The sequence below is a fragment of the Leucopleurus acutus genome (assembly GCF_964270905.1).
Source record: "Leucopleurus acutus genome assembly, chromosome: 5".
Taxonomy (NCBI): domain Eukaryota; kingdom Metazoa; phylum Chordata; class Mammalia; order Artiodactyla; family Delphinidae; genus Leucopleurus; species Leucopleurus acutus.
The window spans coordinates 10,762,462-10,776,696 of NC_139147.1; positions in this window are offsets into that span (position 1 = coordinate 10,762,462).

A 14,235-nucleotide genomic window follows, 5' to 3' on the forward strand; every position below is an offset into this window, starting at 1 on the left:
GGTCTTGTACCAGGAAAATCATTCCTTTTATAATTTTCTGTAAAAAAAAATATAGCTTTGTTAGTTAATTCCTAAAACAATAAAGTATTTGCAGTGGAAACTTGCCTGTGCGGTGCGCAGCAGTAGGGAATTCCTCGCTGCAGAGTCAGGCTGTCCCGCACCTTCTCGCTGACGCCAGGAGCTCGAAGGATGCTGCATAAACCTGGCCTGTGGGCAGCTTCAGCCTGCAGCCAGCTGAGCCCTCGTTCACCGCAGTCCGCAATCCTAGGCTTTTATGAACCCAAATATTTAATCTAATCTTATGAGGAAAGTTAAATACTGACCGGCAGTTGGGAATTAACCTTGGTGCCGGTGGCGCTGTGCCTGCGTAGAGTCTGGCGTTGGGCACAAGTTCCCTCTTCAGGCCCCGTGATGCCAGCTCCAGCCGGGGCAGTGCCGGGGCACAGGGAGCCGCCCAGGCTGGGACAAGCCTTAGTGGACAGCACCCTTCCCTGCAGACCTCGTGGGGAGGGAAAGCGTCCCAGACAGTGGACATGAATATGTCCATCTCTGAGCGGTTGGTGTGTGTTGAGGAGAAGGCCGGTATGATCTGCGGCAAGCATCCCTATTCTGACCACTTCCTGATAAGCCAAATTTCGTTTAATTGTCCTCTCTAGGACAATTTCCACATGACCTATAACTACACGGCTGTCTGATAAAACAGAAACTTGCCACAGAAAGGTGTTCTATGGAGGAGATGGAAGCAAGTCTGCAAAGTATACAAAGAGCTGACAAATTCTACTTACGAAAAGATCCTTTTTCTATCATAGTGGGAGTCCTTGGAATTGGTCAGAGTGGGACTTAATAAAAGCTGACACCCACCTACTGAGTACTTACCATGTGCCAGGTTCTTCTCAAACGCTTTTATTGTATCAGCATCATGTGATCATTGCCACACCCAGTGTAGAAGGTACTATGAACCTTACAGCTGAGGAACGCAGGCACGGCGAGCTCAAGAGGTCAGAATGACATAGAAGTAGAGCCAGGATTTGTGTCTGGTTCCTGAACGGCAGCTGCAGAAGTTACACACCACCAAAGTCACTTGAAGGTCACGGGGCTGGCCAGTACTCTGTAATGTACCTGTGTAAAGGAAGGTTAACTTTGCTTCATTTTGGATTTTCTCATTAAATGATGCTCTGTACAGTATGGTTTGCAGTACACACTGTGGCAAGAGGAAGATGGCTGGGATTTAAAACTACCTACAAAGTATAGTGGTTAATGTAAATATTAGGTGTGAGCTGAAGAAATATAAGGATTTCTAAAACGGCACCAGCTTCTCACGACACCATTTGTTCTCTAAAATTGCCTTCACTGCACAAGACTAAGCCAACCCGACCAGAAAGGAATTGTTCGATGGTCCAGTTGGACTGATAGTGCCTCCGTAGAAACAGAAGCAGGAGATTCAAATGGCTCCCTGGGAAATTCAACTTAGGTGACTGTGCCCCCTGCTGGTGAAACAAGGAACAGAGCCCAATCTCACTCCTAAGGCAGCCCTGGCCGTTTCATGGCACATCTTGAATTCTCCTAAGAGCAAATGTAAGAAGAATCAAAAGCGTGTGCAAGTCTACGCTGTGGTAATTAGGGCAGGACTGGAAGGCGATATATCCTGGAGGCTACGAGCTTGGCTTTGGAGGCTGACAAACCGGGTGAGCAAATTACATAGCATTCCTGATCTGTGGGGTTCTTCATCTGTAAGGTAGAGAGAAGAAGAGTTTCTACCTCATTGGGTTGTCATAAAAATTAGATGAGAAAAAGGACATAAAGCACTTAGTACAGACCTGGCACATAGTAAGAGAGTGAGTGCCCTACACATACTAGCTTTTGTTATTATTTTTAAGAGAAATAGACAAGGGGACACGACAGTGAGAAGCAGAGCTTGACCAGCCTTATTAAGGAAAAGAGCTTCCTAGCACCTGGTGAAGAGTAGCTCCTTAATGGTTGATTTTTACATAGCTCTTTCAGAAGCCTGATATACAATTCATATGACTGCAATCAGGTGGGGAGCTGACAAAATGGTTTCAGAAGCAGAGTGTAAATGTGACCCAAGTATCTGTTACAGGCTGGAGAAGAAAGAAGAAAGGGGACAGAGCTGTCTCCTGTTTCTCCCATGGGCATCAGCCCTCTTGACCTCTGCAGAAGTTTCTCGATAGACTCACTCAGCATCGTCCCCAACAGTAAAATGCTATCTGCCCAGAAAGCGAGCCACGTAAAAGCAAATGTTCTCTTTCAAAACTAAATTGCAACCCACATCTTTACATGCATCTTTACTTACCTCTGCCTACACACGGCATGTTTTTAAAATCTAGTGAGTTGAGTCTGCCTTTGGATTTAAATGGAATGTTATTCAGTCTGATATCCAGCACTTACAAAACCCAAAATTCCTTCGAAAGAGAAGAGCGTGGAAGACTTTATTTAGAATCAAGTCTGCCTTTCAAGTCACCTGCATTGTTCTTCGAGCATCTCTATGGATACAAACCAAGGGCTAAGCACCCTCCTTAAGGAGAACGTAACTCTGGTAACAGATAATGGTGAAGGTAGAGGCTTGGTAACTGTCTTTGGAGAGTCTCAGATCAGTTAGTGCCTCTGCCTCAATACTGCTAGGAGAGATATCCTGCACAGACTGTCTGTTGCCCTCCTGTGATGGAAGGTGACTCTACATCCACACCCTCCCAGTACAGCTCCATCACAATTTACAGTTAAATCCAACCTCAGAGTATGCATTTCTATGATGATAGAAACATTGTTCTTTGATGACCCACGTAGTGGGCTGTAATTACATCTTTCCTACACAAATTTTTGTTTCTCTTGGAGCTGATAATTATTTCTTTTCTTTTCTCGCTATCCTTGAACCTCTTCCTATGGCCCTCAGTGGTTCAGCATCATTAGTCAGCAGGGAAATGAACTTACAGCCACAGTGAGATGCCCCACATGCCTTCTAGAATGGCTAAATTTTAAAAAGACTGACGACACCAAGTGTCGTTGACGATGTGGAGTAGCTGGAACTTTCATCGTCGCTGGCGGGAATGTAAAGCGGTACCACCGCTTGGAAACAGTTTAGCAGTTTCCCAGTAAGTTACTGTAAGGCCCCCAACAATCCCACTTCTAGCTATTCACCCAAGATAAACGAAAAAAGTATGTCCACACGAAGACTTACACATCAATGCTTGTAAGGGTTTTATTCGTAATAGCTAAAACCTGCAAATAACCCACATATCCCTCAACAGACAAATGGGTAAATAAATTGTGGTATATCTAGACAATGGAATATTGCTCAAAAATAAAAAGGGACAAACTAACGACACATGCAACCACATGGGTGAATCTCAAAAACATTATCTGAGCAAAACATGTCAGACAGGAAAGAGGTTTTACTGTGTAAGTCCATTTCTAGAAATTCCAGAAGGGGCAAAAGTAATCTACAGTGATAGAAAGCAGACCAGTTGTTTCCTGGAGCCAGGGGAGGGGAAGGTTGAATGCAAAGGATGGAGAGAGAACTTTTGGGGGTGACTGAATTGTTCTGTATCTTAATGGTGGTCTTGGTTACTTGGGTGAATGCATTTGTCAAAACTCATTGAACTGTACTCTTGAAATGGGTACATGTAATTTGATGTAAACTATACCACAATAAAGTTGATATCTTAAAAATCCATATTTATAAATTTATACCTCCAGCCCAATTCTCTCTTCTAAACTTAGTCTCAAATGTCCAAATGCTTACTTAACGTTTCCACTTACATGTTTCACTGTCATCTCAGCTTCAAAGGTCCAAACAGAACGCTTAATCCTCCCACCACATGTGCTTCTCCCACCATCACAGTAAAAGGGTCCCCACCATCCTCTCAGTTCCCTAAGCCACAAAGCTAAGAATTAGCTTCGATTCCTTGCTTTTCCTAACCTCCTGCATCCAATCCGTTCGCAGATATTGTTGATTGACTCCCATCAAGAAAAGCCTCTCCGGGACTTCCCTGGTGGCGCAGTGGTTAAGAATCTGCCTACCAATGCAGGGGTCCTGGGTTCAATCCCTGGTCCAGGAAGATCCCACATGCTGTGGAGCAACTAAGCCCGCGCACCACAACTACTGAGCCTGCGCTCTAGAGCCCGCAAGTCACAACTACTGAGCCCGCGGGTCACAACTACTGAGGCCCGCACGCCTAGAGCCCATGCTCCGCAACAAGAGAAGCCACTGCAATGAGAAGCCCACACACCGCAACAAAGAGTAGCCCCCGCTCGCTGCAACTAGAGAAAGCCTGCGCACAGCACGAAGACCCAACACAGCCATAAATAAAGATTAGAAAAAAAGAAAAGAAAAGCTCTCCAAATCTTGATCATGGATGTGTGAGTCTGCCCTCTGGGTGATAGTGAACCAGCCAGAACTGTAGCAACCCAGCTCAACCACTTTGGAAACTGCGTCTGGGCTTCTGTGTTGTAAACTAGTGTGATGGCCAATTGCAAAGAAGAATTACAATCCGTCTCATGAGCCAATCAGACACCCTTTCTCAGAAACGTGCCCTTTTCTGTTGTACGTTTTTTATTGTTGCCCTAAGCTTCATTCTTCCTATTTCTGCACAGACAGACCCTTTGAACATGTCCCTTTGTCTGGCAAGCAATAGATTCAGCTTCATTTCTTACTGCTTTGGTGCTTTCGGTGGTGGTCAGTGGTTTGCTGATGCTTTAAAACACATCCCAGCTGAGTCTACTTTGAACCTCCCACCTCCTGGCTGGACTGGGTCATGGCTTTGCTCTCTGCCTTCAGCCTTCCACTCTCTGTCCTCATTCATCCATGTCTAAGAGCGACGAGCATGACCTTGTAGAAACATAAATCAGGACACGCTATTGCCCTGCTTAAAACTCTCCAGTGATTTCCCATCACCTTCAGAATAAAATCCAGACTCCTTAGTGCAGCCCAGAAGGCCGTAGAGGACCCCTGGTTCCCTCTCTGATCTCATCTTCGCCTCAAAGCCTGATCCTGCTTCCCTGCTCTTCTTGTTTCTGCCTTAGCATCTGTATTAGTTTCCCATTGTTGCTGCAATACACTATCACAAACTTAATGGCTTAAAACAACATAAACTTATTATCTTAAAGTTCTGGAGGTCAGAAGTCCAAAATGGGTCTCACTGGGCTAAAATCAAGGTGTCAGCAGGGCTGATTCCTTCTGGAGACTCTGGCAGGGGAAACCTGTTTCCTTGTCTTTTCCAGCTTCTAGAAGCTGCCTGCATTCCTTGACTCATGGCCCCTTCCTCATATGACTCCAACCTCTGCTTTCATCATCACATTTCTTACCACTAACTCTGACCTTCTTGCCTTTCTCTTACAAGGACTTTTGTGATTGCACTCGACCTGCCCAGATCAACCAGAATAATCTCACCTCAAGGCTTTTCATTTAATCAGAACTGCAAAGTCCCTTCTACATGTAAGTTAACTTAATTCACAGGTTCCAAGGGTTAGGAGGTGGACATCTTCGAGGGGCCATCATTCAGCCTGCCCAGCGTCTTTGCATCAGCTGTTGCCTCTGCCTGGAACAATATTCCTGCAGATCTTAGCACCGCTTGCTTCTTCTTCACTTCAAATGATATCTTCTCAGACAAGTATTTTCCCTACCCACCCAATCTGTAACACTGATGCCCACCACCCTACATGATGGCACCTTTGAATTCTGAAGTTATCCTGTTTTATTGCTTCTTTTTTCTGTCTCTAACTGGAACTTGAGTTCCATGACAGCAGGAACCTTGTCTGTATTGCTCATCCTGGGTCTGCTTGAACAACAGTTCTCAGTGCCTTCCAGATTCATGGGAAAAGGTAACAATTCTAGATCTCACCTCTGATGAAACCAAAACCCACCTGTTTACAAGGTATCAAGGTTATTCTTCCAGTCAAAAATAAACTCTTGGAAAAATAAAAACTCTTCACCATTTCAGAAACATTAACAGTACTTGAAGTTTCCAGATGGAGCTCATAAAATAGGAGGTTTTCATCGATGGTCTTGGTGTGACCATGATGGTTTTGTGAAAAACTGAAGCTGGCTGTGCTGAGAAACACTGTGCGTTTCATGCAGCAGCACAATGAGCTTTAGATTTCTCTGCCCAGCTGCAGAATATTAGAGGAGATGACAATGGTTCTGGAGTGGACGACACTATTTGACTGAGGAACTAGTGGAATTTTCTTCTTCTCTGAGCCACAAACAAACTTGACCATTTCCAACAAAGAAGGCTTCACCAAGGACTCCCCAGACACGTGGACATTCTTTGGTCTAGCAACAAGAGAAGCAACCCTGTAGGATGCCTTGGAGATGCTGCTTTACTGATAGAGCAAACCGAGTTTTGTTAAAGTTTATCCTCTTTATGTGGAATCTTGACCCAAGGTGCTCTCCAAGCTTTGCTTCTGGGGATGAGAATCTTGCCACCCAGAAGCTGCGAGCCTGATTTGGAATGTAAAGCCGGAGGACGCCTCAACTTCGTGGTGCTCTATTTCCCTTGACCTTACTCAGTGTCAGCGAGGTCCAAGGGCACCAAGGCCGAATGGCAGGGTACTGTCTTTCATTTCTGTGAGCAGATAACGAGGGCTGCATAAAGCTCACCCCATGGTCTCGGGGAGCATTTCTTCCCCTGTGCGTTAATCTGGAGAGCACGATACCTTACTGTGATACCAGGGTTATTTTGCAAAGATGATTTTCAAAGAGGAAGAGAAACAAAACAAAGAGAAAAGAATCCTCAGCATGTGGGCCACAGGTGTGTGGGGACTGAAAGTGGATGGAAAGGTGAGAAGGTAGAGCCTCGGGGGCTTCTTCTCCCCTAGAAGGAGTGGGAGACCCATGGACCCTTGTAGGGAAAAGCTGATCAACACAGACCAGGGAAGAGAGAAGGTGATCTCACCAGCAAACTTTGTCTGCTTTCCAGTTTTGCCAGGAATGAGACCTGTCTTTTGGTCTCTGCTTAGAACCCAGCTTCCTGTTAACGCCTCCAGTGAAACTCGTTCCAGATGTATCCTTGACCACATCTCTCCTTGTTCCTGAGCCCTTTGTTTAGGAAGATTGTTGAGTGGATTTTCTTTGGAACTTCTGTGTCTGATTCAAAGACAGAAGTCTAGGATGGAGAGTGTCCAGCTCAGGAAGAGTCCCCGAGGCACACCCCCAACCCCACTCCGGCCCTATCACTGTGGACTCCCAGCCCTTCTGCCCTCCTGATGCACTCAGGTCAGACCTCAATGGAGGACCAAACCCAAGCACCTGCTCCCTTAAGAAATCATTTCTAAGAATTCCATCTCCTTGAACATTTAGAACAAGTCCTTGTCTTGTCTGGGAGAAAACTGTCTCCAGGACTCTCCCGGATTCCAAAGTGTGGCAGCTTTAAGAATTTGCTTCGGGCTTCCCTGGTGGTGCAGTGGTTGGGAGCCCGCCTGCTGATGCAGGGGACACGGGTTCGTGCCCCGGTCCAGGAAGATCCCACATGCCGCGGAGCAGCTGGGCCCGTGGGGCCATGGCTGCTGGGCCTGCGCATCCAGAACCTGTGCTCCGCAACGGGAGAGGCCACAACAGTGAGAGGCCGCGTACCACAAAAAAAAAAGAAAAAAGAATTTGCTTCACTTCACACGTGTCAGGGTGGCTATTATTCTAAAAAACAACAAAAAACAAAACCAAGACAACAAGTGCTGGGGATGATGTGGAGAAATTAGAACCTTGCACACTGTTGGTGGGAAAACAAAATGGCAATGTCGCTATGGACAATGGTATGGAGGTCCTCAAAAAATTAAAACTAGAATTACCACATAATCTAGTAATCCCAGTCCTGGGTATTTATCCAAAAGAACTGAAATCAGGATCTTGAAGAGGTATCTGCACTCCCATGTTCATTGCAACACTATTCACAAGAGCCAAGATGTGGAAACAACTTAAGTGGATGAATGGATGAAGGATATGTGGTATATACATATAATTGAATACTATACAGCCTTTAAAAAGAATGAAATTCTGTGATACACGACAGCACAAATGCACCTTGAGGACATTATGGTGAAGGGAATAAACCAGTCACAGAAAGGCAAATGCTACATGTTTCCACTTACATGAGACACCTGAAATAGTCAAATTCATAGAATCAAAAAGTGGAATGGTGGTTGTAGGGGGCTGGGAGCAGTGGAAATGCTCTAATCACCAGGCATAAACTTTCAGTTAAGCAAGATGAATAAGCCCTAGAGAGCTGCTGCACAACACTGCACCTAGGGTCAACAATTGGATGTATTGCACCCTTTGTTAAAAGGGTAGATCTCATGTTAAGTGTTCCTATGACAATAAAATAAAACTAACAACGAAAGAATTTCCTTTCAGTTAGCGACCTCAAGGAGATAGCACAGCTTTACGAGTATCCCGAAAAGGGATGGCCCAGAGGAACCTGCTGTCTACCTCTGGAAAATGCCCCGAAGACCACTTTCTAGCTCATGGTCTTCCAAGCCTGACTAGGCAGGGTGTTTTTAATAGGTTCTCCTCAGCCCAAACCAGAGAAAGAAAATCTCGACCAGAGGCTGGGGTGCTCAGAACGGCCACACTGTGTCCCCACAGTGCTGTCAACTGCTCACACAGCAGCCCGGTCCAGCCGTGGTCAGTTCTGGGCATAGGGTAGAGCCTTGCCATGCTCTGGCTGGTGGGCTCTCCTCCCTGTCTGATCTAACTGCCAATAGCCCTTAACAAGGTTTGGACTTACTTATTTTTAAAATTTTTATGTTAGAGTGTGATGGATACAACCATTCTATACATTTCTTTTAAAATTATTTTTAGTTTGAAATAATTATAGACTCAGAGGAAGTTGCAGAAATGTTGAGTCCCATGTGCCCTTCACCCAGCTTCCCCCAATGATGACATCTTACATAACCATATATAATAAAGTCTCAAGATCAGCGAATCCACACCAATACGATGCTGTTAACTAGAGCACAGACCTTATTCTGATTTCACCGTTTTTACCTACATTCGTGTGTGTGTGTGTGTGTGTGTGTGTGTGTGTGTGTGTGTGTGTATAGTTTGGTGCAATTTCCTCTAATGTATAGATTCACGGGACTACCACCACAATCAAGGTACAGAATTGCCCCCTCACCTTTAAGAAACTCCCTCGTACTCCACTTTCCACTTGTACCCCTTTCTCCCACTGTCTACTCTCTGGTCTCACTCTCTATAAACCTGTCATTTTGAGAATGTTCTAAAAATAGGATTATACAGTAAATACTGTTTTGAGACTGGCTTTTTTCCACTCAGCATAATGCTCATGAGATCCATCCAAGTTGCTCTGTATATCAACAGCTATTTTCTTTTTATTTCTGAGAAGTGTTATAGGAATATTTAACCTTTCATCTGCTGAAGGACATTTGAATTGTTTTCAGGTTTTTGCTATTGTGAACAGAGCTACTGTGAACATTCTTTTTTTTTTTTTTTTTGCGGTACGCGGGCCTCTCACTGTTGTGGCCTCTCCCGTTAGCGGAGCCCAGGCTCCGGACGCGCAGGCTCAGCGGCCATGGCTCACGGGCGCAGCCGCTCCGCGGCATGTGGGATCTTCCCGGACCGGGGCACGAACCCGTGTCCCCTGCATCGGCAGGCGGACTCTCAACCACTGCGCCACCAGGGAAGCCCTGTGAACATTCTTATATAGGTTTGGGTGTGAACATAAGTTTTCATTTCTCTGGGATAAATGTTCAAGAGTGCAATTGCTGGGTCATATGGTAGATGCTTGTTTGGGAAGAAACTGCTGAATTAGTTTCCAGAGTCGTTGTACATTCCAGCCAGGAATGCGTAAAAATTCCAGTTGCTCCGTACCCTCACCAGCAAAGCTTTGTGTTTTGCATCCATGGTTATGAACCCTGGATGGAAGGGACCTTAAAGATTTTCTAGTCCAGCACATTGATTCTACACAGGGAGGAACCAAGACGCTGAGAAGGGACATCATTTCCCCTTCCTCCAATTCTTCTCTTATTATTACCATCTTCCCTGTTTGCCCCGTTGACAATCTCAGGCAGAGCTGTCTCACGTTTCTGATGTCTCTGCAAACTTGTCAAAGGTAGAGCAGGACCGAAGATCTGTGTTCAAGCCTCAGGGAAAAGTCTTGCCCGGGAAGTTCAACCTCGGCTTTGCTGCCGTTGATGAAACCCGGCTCCAGCTGCACTTGAGGATTCTCGCACGGCTCTAATGCACCACTGCATTAACCTCGCTCAGGAAATTACTAACATCACCGAAGTTCAAATACGGTCTGAAGTCACAGCCCACAGTTAGCTTTCCCAGGTTCACCCTGTCCCCTGCCCAACAATAATGTCAACAGCCATTGTCACTAGCTCAGCTACTCCCATTTATTGAGCACCTGTTGTGTGCCAGGAAAATGTACAAGGCACTTCCGGTCTTCACCCCAACCTGCAAGCCCCGTCTGACACCTGACAGATGAGAAAAAAATGGCTACCAGAAGTCATAATCTTGGACTCAAAAGTTTTAGAATGAAAGAACCAGGTCTGGGTCATTCTGTTGCACAACTGATTACAGTACAAAGATTCATGAAATGTTTTTGGTGATCTAAATGGCCTTTCCTGTCACTTTCCGAGCTTAAATGAACAACGTGCCTCGCTCTTATTTATGTAGCTGACACCAGGTGGCGCCAAAGCTGAGCTTTTTTCATTGCGTGGACCAGCTGGACTTTTCACAGAAGCCCTCCACTGATTCTCAAATCCTGTGCTTCCCACTCAACTATAGTATTTCTAGCACATTAAGCTCTTTATTAAATGAGCAGACATCCTTGCTTTCTTCAAATCACTAAATATGAACATCCACGCATCTTTCTAAAAGGGTTGCCCTTTACAGCAAAAAGTAAAGAAATACAGCATCTAGGTAGAAGGTAGAACGTTCACACTAAACATTAATTGCTTTAAATTGCTGCTTATTTTAACTACAACTTTTCCTTATATGAATGTTCCTGAGACAAGGGTAACTGTTGCAGACACGTACAGCATTTTGAGTGATTAAAAGCCATGATTTCTCTGAGTTTTCTGTGGAGATGAAATTAAAACCTATCTGTAGCTTTGTTTACTGTGGAGCTTGTTTGAGAATATTTTAAGAACTGAAGCTCTCTTGTTTTGCTTGTCAATGCCCAATTCCTCCTAACCTACTAATTTCCCTGTTTCTTTCTATGTGGATAAATTACTTTCTGCTTCTTTGTTCTCCTAAAACATGAAAGGAGAAATGCAAATGCTACATATATGCTGCATGTCCCAACGACCTCCCATTTTTCCCAGTTCAGATATTTCCTCTCCAGGAGCTTTTCTTCTTCCTCGTTCTATTTTCTTTGAAGTTTTGTGGTTTTTTTTAACATCTTTATTGAAGTATAATTGCTTTACAATGGTGTGTTAGTTTCTGCTTCATAACAAAGTGAATCAGTTATACATATACATATGTTCCCATATCTCTTCCCTCTTGCGTCTTGAAGTTTTGAGTAGGGTGACCAATTTGTGCTGGTTTGCCTGGGAATTCTTTTCCATCCTGCCTCCTGGGAACCCTCTGAGTTCCAGGCTGAAAGGGACAGTTTGGGACTCTAGCTTTAAGTTTTAGTAAAAGTTAACTTGCAGTGAAATTAAGATTAGGATTCAATTCCAACCACTGTAGCAGGCTTCAGTCTCAGTCGCAGACCTATTATTCATTCACTCATTCATTTAGCAAACGTGTGTGTGTTAAATAAAACTCAACTCCCTTTGCCATTCTAAATCCATCTACATGACTCTTTGTTTTTTTTAATAGATATTCTCATATATTGTTAGTGAGGGTGGCAAAGTGGCACAGCCCTTTTATAAAAAAAGTATTTATTTATTTATTTTATTTTTGGCTGCATTGGGTCTTCGTTGCTGCGCACCGGCTTTCTCTAGTTGAGGCAAGCGGGGGCTACTTTTTGTTGTGACGTATGGGCTTCTCATTGCAGTGGCTTCTCTTTTTGTGGAGCACGGGCTCTAGGCGCACGGGCTTCAGTAGTTGTGGCACATGGGCTCAGTAGTTGTGGCATGCAGGCTCAGTAGTTGTGGCGCACAGACTTAGTTGCTCCGAGGCTTGTGGGATCTTTCCGGACCAGGGCTCAAACTCATGTCCCCTGACTTGGCAGGCAGATTCTTAACCACTGCGCCACCAGGGCAGTCCCATCTACATGACTCTTAATGTTTCCACCTTTCACTGAAGCTTTTTGTTGCCGATTGTTGGTGTTAGACATCTTGCAAGGTCCACCATGAGGAATACAGCATCTAATTCAGATAGATGCTTCATTAATGATTGTTAAATGAAGGAAAAGAATGAATGCCTCTCTTCCCCTTGAGGCTACCACTTCTCTGTGGCTCCAAGCAGACCTTCATTCCAGAACGTTAGCAGGCTCTGCTTGAAACTGAAGAAAACTCTTAGGTGGGAGTAGCAAAGCGAATGTCGTGATGTCAAACGGGGTCTCGGCCCTGATAGAGACAGCAGTGCCCAACATTTTTTTAGAACCCACCTCAAACTTCAGAATTCCTGTTACCCTTCCAAGAATAAAATCTCCCCAAATTTGTTTTTCGTGAGGTTTATATGTATATTTGTGAGAAGCCAGTATTTACAAGGGACTCATAACTCAGGAGCAGCCTTAATTCCCCACCAGACCTCAACATTTCAGAAGAGGAGGTAGTGGTTGCAGGAGTGGGAGACAGGAATTTGCCTGAGAGATTGCCCACTGTTCCCAAATAAGTTCTGTCTCTCTTTCCCAGCCAGACTCTCTATAAAAGGGAAAACTGGACAACAGGCTGCAGGAAAGGAGCACGTCCTGGCAACTTTCTGTGAAACACGTACACCATGCTGTTTACAAATTCCTGCAGCCAGCCCCGGAGTCCAAATGTAGACAACTGTGTTTATGTAACTAAAATAGATGCTTATACTGTGTGATTAAGGTGGCTACTGGGAGTTGGGTCACGGTCGGGAGACATTTGCTGCAGCTGAGACCAGAAGGGAGCACAGGGCACAGGATCCCCTGGGACCCTGGGCAGGTATGAGTTTTTTAAATATCACTTTTCTGGTCTAGAAATTTCCCAGGGTCAGCACGTCCAAAATGCAAGGGAGAAGTCACAACCTGGGATCCTTTGTTTCCTGTCCATCACAGAGGATGGAGCTCTTTATCAAAGAGGGACCAGCCCAGCACTGCCCCTCCCAGCCAGCTCCTTTCTCAACACTGTGTTTGGAAGGAAGCCCCCCTCCTGCACCAACAAGAGAAGACTTGTTCCAACATATGGTTCCAATCAGCCACCCACTGCCTGGGTCAATCGGGAGGCTCGAATGTTCTAGGGTAAGGAGACAGCCCAATTTAACATTCCCTCCAAAGCCTGGTCTCAAACTCACCATGGCCTTCCTACCACTGGACCCCTGGCCTCAGGACTGGACTGGCTTCCTCCATAAGACTCATTCAAGTCTCAGTTCCTCTCCAGACGTCCTCCAACTCCTCCCCTCCTGGAAGAAGTCATGGCTCCCTCCTCTGGTTGATGAGGTCACCCACCTCCAGGTCCATCCACTCCACTTATAGGTGAGCTCCTTGGAATCAGGGTCTGTGTCTCATCATCTTTATACCAGCCTTGGCCCTGGCATGGTCTCCAACACAGGCAGCCACATTAGTCAACGGCTTATCTTGCTGAGTCAGGGGAAGACAGCATCCAGTGGCCACAGGACAGAAGCAGGAGCAGTGGCGCTGCGAATTCTGCTTCAATTCAGCCCATCGACTCCCTGTGTCCTGAAGAAGGAGGCCCCGTTCTCATGGCTCACAAGGGTGGGCATGGCCGCCCTGCTGCCCGCTGCAGCTCACCTCGTGCTGGACTGCCACTGTTCTCCTTCGTGCTCCGGTCTCTGTAGAATTCAGCTATTGGAAGGAGCCATGGGCTTTGGGGGCCTTTGCACACTGTTTCCTCTCCTGAGACCTGCTGTCCCACCACCCAGATCCACTCTCTGCTTCATCCAACTCACTGTTCAGCTGTCCACCTAAATGCCAAGGAAGTTAGGGACCATTTCCCGACTGCACCTCCCCACGGTCTAGATTATGTCTCCTTCTTATAGGTTTGCACCACTGGGTACCATACTGGGTACTGCCACAGCATCACCTACTGAGGGTCAGAGCAGGGTTTTATCCCTGTGCATCCCCCGCTAGCACTGGCCATGTGGTACTCGGTTATTCCTGTAATTACTTG